The sequence below is a fragment of the Arachis hypogaea genome, chromosome 6, assembly GCF_003086295.3.
Source record: "Arachis hypogaea cultivar Tifrunner chromosome 6, arahy.Tifrunner.gnm2.J5K5, whole genome shotgun sequence".
Classification (NCBI taxonomy): Eukaryota; Viridiplantae; Streptophyta; class Magnoliopsida; order Fabales; family Fabaceae; genus Arachis; species Arachis hypogaea.
The window spans coordinates 104,149,391-104,157,777 of record NC_092041.1 but is presented as its reverse complement, the minus strand read 5'-3'; the positions used below and the strand labels follow the sequence as shown (position 1 = coordinate 104,157,777).

Here is an 8,387-nt window from a genome sequence, read left to right as displayed (position 1 = left end):
AACATGACACTGAGACAGAGACAATAGGACGGAGACACTAAAAATTATTGTCTGTGTATTGTGTTTGAATACGATGTACAAGACACTAATGTAATGTCCAGTGTTATGTTTGGATACATATGGACAAGACTAAAATATTATATGAAATGACTAAAATAATCATATAATTCCAAATTTTCTACATCAAGTATAAACTAATTTAATAGAGAATGACGAAACTTGAAAAAATGTTTGAAAAGACCAAAAATTTTAATAAAAAAATATATAATTGTATTTATATTAAAATAAAAATTATAAATATATTTATTTTATTTTTAAATTTATTATTAATATGTAGGAATACATCTGGTTAAGATTCATAAAAAAATAGATCTGAGTTTGATTAATAAAAAATTTTGTTTAGGTTAATAAGCCAAATTAAGCTATCTTGTATCTTCCGCTTTGCGTAGACTTTTAAGCTATAAGAATATCCTGGATTTGCAAACTAAGCATGTCAAATCTTTCTGTTTTTCTTTGACATGTTTAAGAAGGAAAATTACGTTAGTATGAATCTTTTCTAATTTTATATCAATTTTCGAGGACGAAAATTTTTGTAAGATGGGTGGAATATAACATCCCGAATTTTTGAAAAAATTAAATAATTAATTATTCATAATTTATTATTGTATTTAAAGAAAATTATTTTTTTACAATAATTAAATAAATTTTATAATACTTTAAATCTAAAATTTTTTAAAAGTTTTAAGTTATTTTTATTACTATAATAATATATTTCAAAATATATATATATATATATATATATATATATATATATATAAGAATTTTCATTGTTATTATTATTATTATTACTATTATTATTATTATATAATCACTTAATTTCACTCTAATATTATCATTATTATATCATATTATTTATTTTCCTTTTGGCCGAAGCCTTAAAGGAACTAAAAAGAAAGAAAACTAAAGCATAACTTATATATACATTTACATATATATATGAAATTGAAACTGAAACGTGGCATGCATGCATGTATATGTATATAAATGACACCTAATGAAGCTTTGATAACCACAAAGCTTCAGTTAGTATTATCAATCCATACTTATCTTCCTTTTCCCTTCGTTAATCACCAATTGAACTAAAAAGAAAAGAGAGAGTAAGCCGTGAGTGAGAAGAACGAAAACCTTGGAACCTCAACTCTTTTGAGCCCGATTTCTTGTGATTTGTAATTCCAGTCAAAAATCTAATCCGGTAAGAGTATTCGTAACCTCTTCTTCTACACGTTGGCACCATTTTTAATTAGTGGAAATTGACAGTGACATAGCTCATCTTTTCTTTGGGTTTGGCCAACGGAAATTTTAGGAGGCATAGACGATTCTGGACGTTTTCTTCTTCGATAGCTCGGTCAGAAAGTTTCTCCAAAGTTTTGAATATTTTGATTCCGTACGAAGGTATGGTTTTGGTTTCTCGTAGTTAACATTTAATGTCACGTGAAAACTTAGGCTAGAAGACCTTAAGATAGGAATGAACTGAATGTATAATTGATGGATTGTGTATATGGAATAGAATGTGTGGTTCAGCTGTTGTTAATAATTTGCTGTTGAAGTTGGTTGATTTTGGAAAAAGATTTAATATTAGTATTTGTTTGATTTTGAAATAGTTTGTTACTGTAAATGATTTGAGTGATTGAGAGGTGTTTGGTTTGATAGTTGGGACCCTTGAAGGGTGGCAGAAATTTGAGTCTTAGAGGAGATATTGCTAAAGTTTCTTTAAGAATTGGAGTTTTGATTTGAGGTGACATTTTTAAAAGGGAAAGAGATTATTATGTGGCTTGTGTATTTGAGACTATTTGTTGACCCTCTGTCGCAAGATGTGACCGGGCACTTTAACTCCCCGGATTCCCCCATGTGCATGCATATAAATATGAATATTGAATATTATTGAGCTTGGAGTTTAACTCCATGGAATACTATATTACTGAGCTTGGAGTTTAACTCCATGGAATACTATACTATTGAGCTTGGAGTGTGACTCCATGGAATATTATATTTGAGCTTGGAGTTTGACTCCATGGAATATTATTGAGCTTGGGGATGCGCGCACAGAGGGACTGTCCAATGGTTAACTACCAGGACTTGTCGGGTTGGCTGTATAACCGACAGATGAGACTCATCAGCCATAGGACAGGCATACATCATATGCATTTGTTTGCTTTGTTTGGGTGTGCATTGCTTTAGTCTGTTTAACTGTTAAATTCTACTTATCTGCTACTTGTTCTACTTGCTGTAAATGCTTCTCTATCTGTATTTTCTTTGCTTGAATTGTATGTGTATGTTTTTGGGAAATTCCTCCTGACGAAGGTGTGAGGAGAGAGGATTGTTCCACCAATGATTTGGAGGATTAGAGGAGACAGAACGTGAATTATTAGGTTAAAGTTAGATTCAGAATTAGAATACCTTAGATAGCTTACCTAACTTTTGGTTTAGTTTATTTTCCTTAAGAATGATTCTGAGTGTCGAAGTTTTAGGAATGCCCCTGGCTTTCCCGAGACCTTTTATATTAACTATGCGGGCACCTTTACCATACTGAGAACCTCCGGTTCTCATTCCATACTATGTTGTTGTTTTTCAGATGCAGGTCGAGAGGCATCTCGTTAGGCGTCTGGACTCTTGAGGCGGAGTGGTTACTGGGATATTTTGTTATGATATGATGTATATATATATGTACTTAGCTTTCTCTCCGCATGACTTATTCTTTTTGATCCTCTTAGAGGTTTATGGAGAGGCAGGATTGTATATATGTACTTGTGGGTTTTGGATATATATGTATATATGTGTAAATATTCTCCGGCCAGTCTTGACTTCGCAGGCTGAGCTAGGAGCTTGATATTATGTGTCTTTGGCACTCTATTCCCACTTCTGTTATCTTGTGTTAAATAGTTATGGTTTTTTTTAGCATGTAAGCTAACTCGTTCCTTGAGCGTAGCGCCTTTATTGTGCGATTTTTATTTCCCCCTTTTCTTCAGGGCTCCTAGCATACTATAATTCTTCTGCTATTATATGTACTCATTTTATTTTAGAGGTCGTAATACCTCACCACCTTCGTTTTACGACTTAAGCGTAAAGCTTAGTGTGGTAGGGTGTTACATTATGGTATCAGAGCAGTTCGTTCCTATAGAGCCTGAGGGATGGATTGATTATGCTTCTGGGCATACTCTGGGTGTGTGTATGTGCTATTAGGATATCTGATTGATATATGTGGCATAAATGTTCATGAGCATGCATCTGGAACTTGAAACATTAAACTTGCGATATTGAGACTGATCAACTTAATATCACTTGTTTGGTGTGAACAGGGACCAAATGTCGTCTCGTGGATCCGAACGAGGTGTTCAGAGAGGAAATCCCGTGGTTGAACCAATGCAAGGACGTCCAGGTGGAAACCCTAGTGTTAGTACAAGTAACGTAAGTCGATACTATAGGTCTATGACCCTTACTGACTTCCTCAAGAGTGGTCCACCTCGGTTTAACGGAAACGTCAATGCCCTGGAGGCTGATCAGTGGTTTCGAGAAGTGGAGAGGTTTTTGTACACTCAGCATGTTCCTGAGGTACAGTCAGTAGAGATAGTGACTCATATGTTGGAAGGAGATGCTCAGAATTGGTGGCAAGAATTGTGTCATACCTTGCAGGTGGAGTTAACGGATGTCTCTTGGCATGGATTCAAGACAGAGTTTTATGGGAGATATTTCTTGCATGCGTTTCGCATTGCAAAGGAATTGGAGTTAATGCAGCTGAAGCAAAAGGATATGTCCGTTGCCGACTATACCCGTGAATTCGACAACCTGTGCCGTTTCTCAAAAACTTGTCAAGGAAATCCGGCTGATTATGAGGAATGGAAGTGTGCTCAGTATGAGAAAGGACTAAGGAGAGATATCTTTAATTACGTGTATCCACAAAAGCTAACAAATTTCACTGAGTTGGTTAAGAAGAGCCAGCTCGCTGAGGATTGCTCCATGAAGTGGACACTGCTACAGGAAGGCTTTGGTGAGACCACTCCAGAAGAGCCGCGCAGGTACGGACTGGGAATGTGTTCTCGATGTGGAGCACCGGGACATATGTCTAGGGATTGTTCACGTGGGAGAGCCGCAGATGCGGGTTGGCCACGAGAGGATCGAGGTAAGTATGATATCGAATGCGTAGGATGGATTTGTTCTGTGTAGAGCTAGGACTCCGCTTTCGTTTAGGTTACATAATCGAACTGAGAAGTTTAGGACTGGAAAGGCTGGACATAGTTTTGAACTTGGATATGGACTAGGAATTTAGGCCGATAGAAATATCTGTTTGATAACCGGTTAGGTGGCGAGAGAAAAAGTAAGTTGTGATAGATTTAGTGTTAGAGACTGAACTAGTTTCGATAGAATTAAGTGTGATGGCACCATTAGAATCAGCAGAATTTAGGAGCTAGATGAAGCGAGTATTAAAAGCGATAAACCCGTCGTTCTAATACCAACCTGCCTTATAACCTTTCTGCGTCGAATCTATCTTGTATCTTCCGCTTTGCGTAGACTTTTAAGCTATAAGAATATCCTGGATTTGCAAACTAAGCATGTCAAATCTTTCTGTTTTTCTTTGACATGTTTAAGAAAGAAAATTACGTTAGTATGAATCTTTTCTAATTTTATATCAATTTTCGAGGACGAAAATTTTTGTAAGATGGGTGGAATATAACATCCCGAATTTTTGAAAAAATTAAATAATTAATTATTCATAATTTATTATTATATTTAAAGAAAATTATTTTTTTACAATAATTAAATAAATTTTATAATACTTTAAATCTAAAATTTTTTAAAAGTTTTAAGTTATTTTTATTACTATAATAATATATTTCAAAATATATATATATATAAGAATTTTCATTGTTATTATTATTATTATTACTATTATTATTATTATATAATCACTTAATTTCACTCTAATATTATCATTATTATATCATATTATTTATTTTCCTTTTGGCCGAAGCCTTAAAGGAACTAAAAAGAAAGAAAACTAAAGCATAACTTATATATACATTTACATATATATATGAAATTGAAACTGAAACGTGGCATGCATGCATGTATATGTATATAAATGACACCTAATGAAGCTTTGATAACCACAAAGCTTCAGTTAATATTATCAATCCATACTTATCTTCCTTTTCCCTTCGTTAATCACCAATTGAACTAAAAAGAAAAGAGAGAGTAAGCCGTGAGTGAGAAGAACGAAAACCTTGGAACCTCAACTCTTTTGAGCCCGATTTCTTGTGATTTGTAATTCCAGTCAAAAATCTAATTCGGTAAGAGTATTCGTAACCTCTTCTTCTACACGTTGGCACCATTTTTAATTAGTGGAAATTGACAGTGACATAGCTCATCTTTTCTTTGGGTTTGGCCAACGGAAATTTTAGGAGGCATAGACGATTCTGGACGTTTTCTTCTTCGATAGCTCGGTCAGAAAGTTTCTCCAAAGTTTTGAATATTTTGATTCCGTACGAAGGTATGATTTTGGTTTCTCGTAGTTAACATTTAATGTCACGTGAAAACTTAGGCTAGAAGACCTTAAGATAGGAATGAACTGAATGTATAATTGATGGATTGTGTATATGGAATAGAATGTGTGGTTCAGCTGTTGTTAATAATTTGCTGTTGAAGTTGGTTGATTTTGGAAAAAGATTTAATATTAGTATTTGTTTGATTTTGAAATAGTTTGTTACTGTAAATGATTTGAGTGATTGAGAGGTGTTTGGTTTGATAGTTGGGACCCTTGAAGGGTGGCAGAAATTTGAGTCTTAGAGGAGATATTGCTAAAGTTTCTTTAAGAATTGGAGTTTTGATTTGAGGTGACATTTTTAAAAGGGAAAGAGATTATTATGTGGCTTGTGTATTTGAGACTATTTGTTGACCCTCTGTCGCAAGATGTGACCGGGCACTTTAACTCCCCGGATTCCCCCATGTGCATGCATATAAATATGAATATTGAATATTATTGAGCTTGGAGTTTAACTCCATGGAATACTATATTACTGAGCTTGGAGTTTAACTCCATGGAATACTATACTATTGAGCTTGGAGTGTGACTCCATGGAATATTATATTTGAGCTTGGAGTTTGACTCCATGGAATATTATTGAGCTTGGGGATGCGCGCACAGAGGGACTGTCCAATGGTTAACTACCAGGACTTGTCGGGTTGGCTGTATAACCGACAGATGAGACTCATCAGCCATAGGACAGGCATACATCATATGCATTTGTTTGCTTTGTTTGGGTGTGCATTGCTTTAGTCTGTTTAACTGTTAAATTCTACTTATCTGCTACTTGTTCTACTTGCTGTAAATGCTTCTCTATCTGTGTTTTCTTTGCTTGAATTGTATGTGTATGTTTTTGGGAAATTCCTCCTGACGAAGGTGTGAGGAGAGAGGATTGTTCCACCAATGATTTGGAGGATTAGAGGAGACAGAACGTGAATTATTAGGTTAAAGTTAGATTCAGAATTAGAATACCTTAGATAGCTTACCTAACTTTTAGTTTAGTTTATTTTCCTTAAGAATGATTCTGAGTGTCGAAGTTTTAGGAATGCCCCTGGCTTTCCCGAGACCTTTTATATTAACTATGCGGGCACCTTTACCATACTGAGAACCTCTGGTTCTCATTCCATACTATGTTGTTGTTTTTCAGATGCAGGTCGAGAGGCATCTCGTTAGGCGTCTGGACTCTTGAGGCGGAGTGGTTACTGGGATATTTTGTTATGATATGATGTATATATATATGTACTTAGCTTTCTCTTCGCATGACTTATTCTTTTTGATCCTCTTAGAGGTTTATGGAGAGGCAGGATTGTATATATGTACTTGTGGGTTTTGGATATATATGTATATATGTGTAAATATTCTCCGGCCAGTCTTGACTTCGCAGGCTGAGCTAGGAGCTTGATATTATGTATCTTTGGCACTCTATTCCCACTTCTGTTATCTTGTGTTAAATAGTTATGGTTTTTTTTAGCACGTAAGCTAACTCGTTCCTTGAGCGTAGCGCCTTTATTGTGCGATTTTTATTTCCCCCTTTTCTTCAGGGCTCCTAGCATACTATAATTCTTCTGCTATTATATGTACTCATTTTATTTTAGAGGTCGTAATACCTCACCACCTTCGTTTTACGACTTAAGCGTAAAGCTTAGTGTGGTAGGGTGTTACAAATTGTTTTTGTTATTATTTTTATTACAAATCAAATAATATAATATAAGGTTAAAATGATGTTGAAGTAAGAAAGATAAGAAAAAAGAAATTATCCAATCCAATAAAAATTTTTATAAAAAGGAGGGAGTACCTGAGAAAAAAAGAGAAAGAAAAAGAACGTAGAGATAGAAAAAGAGCATGGAGTAAAAAAAATACTTTCTGAAAACAACGCAAAATAGGAAAAATAAGAAGGGGTAACAGTGGAATAATAAAAAATAGCACCATGGACAAAAAAGAAAAAATTCATAAAAAAAGTCCGTGTCCCTCTTCCAAATCCCGTGTCCATCATTGTCCTTTGTAAAAGAGTGGACACAAAAGTATAAAAAACGGTCCCAGAGATAATATGTTCCGTGTCTATGTCTTTGCTTCCAAACGCTTTTTAAGAATGTGCTGTCCATGTCTCCGTGTCCTGTCTCCAAAAACAAACGCTACCTAAGTTATTATATCTTTAGGAAGGAAGAAAGTGTGGCGGCGATAGAGAACGCTGTTGGCATCGTTGTGCTTGCTAGAATGATCGATAATGAAAGATAGAAAAGATTCAAATAGAGGAGAGAGAAAGAGAACAAGAGTGATGCAGGATGAGGCAACCACTGGTGACGCTGAAAAAGGAGAGAAATTAAGGAGGTGATAACGGCGGCGATGAGAGCGGTTGTCACTAACGCAGAGAGAGAGGCGGCTGTTCGCATAAGATGGAGGTGGTGGAGGGTGATGCCACTACAGATGTTGCCGCCAAGATGCTTCCTTCCTTGTTAGGGGTGTCAAAAATTCCCAGGAAGCGGGGATCCCCGTGGAAACCGCCCCGAATGGGACCCGATGGTGGAGAATTTTTTCCGTGGGGATGGAGATGGGGAGCAAAATTTTTCCGAGATAAGCGCGGGGACCCGAGCGGGGATCCCCGCTCCATCCCCGATAATTCCTCGAATGTTTGAAATTTCTTAAATAATCTTACTTTATTTCTAACACAGGGTTTTTTAATAATTTCACCAATTAAAAAACCCTAATCCTATTATTCAGTCTTCCCTGTGTTGTTTGCTGCGCCATCTACTCTCTATTCTCAATCCCAACTCTCTTCTATCTCCACTTTGTTCAAACTCCAAAACTCCCA

At 35.6% G+C, this 8,387-nt stretch overlaps 2 long non-coding RNA genes across 2 annotated transcripts; both read left to right on the top strand.

Moving 5' to 3' along the window:
- Positions 1-875: 875 nt before the first annotated feature.
- LOC140173377 (uncharacterized) lies at positions 876-2,892 on the top strand. The gene is made up of 2 exons (XR_011862005.1): positions 876-1,452; positions 2,633-2,892. It is a non-coding gene; the product is annotated as an uncharacterized lncRNA (long non-coding RNA).
- Positions 2,893-5,103: 2,211 nt separating this feature from the next.
- LOC140173376 (uncharacterized) lies at positions 5,104-7,013 on the top strand. The gene is made up of 2 exons (XR_011862004.1): positions 5,104-5,545; positions 6,726-7,013. It is a non-coding gene; the product is annotated as an uncharacterized lncRNA (long non-coding RNA).
- The last annotated feature ends 1,374 nt before the right edge of the window (positions 7,014-8,387 follow it).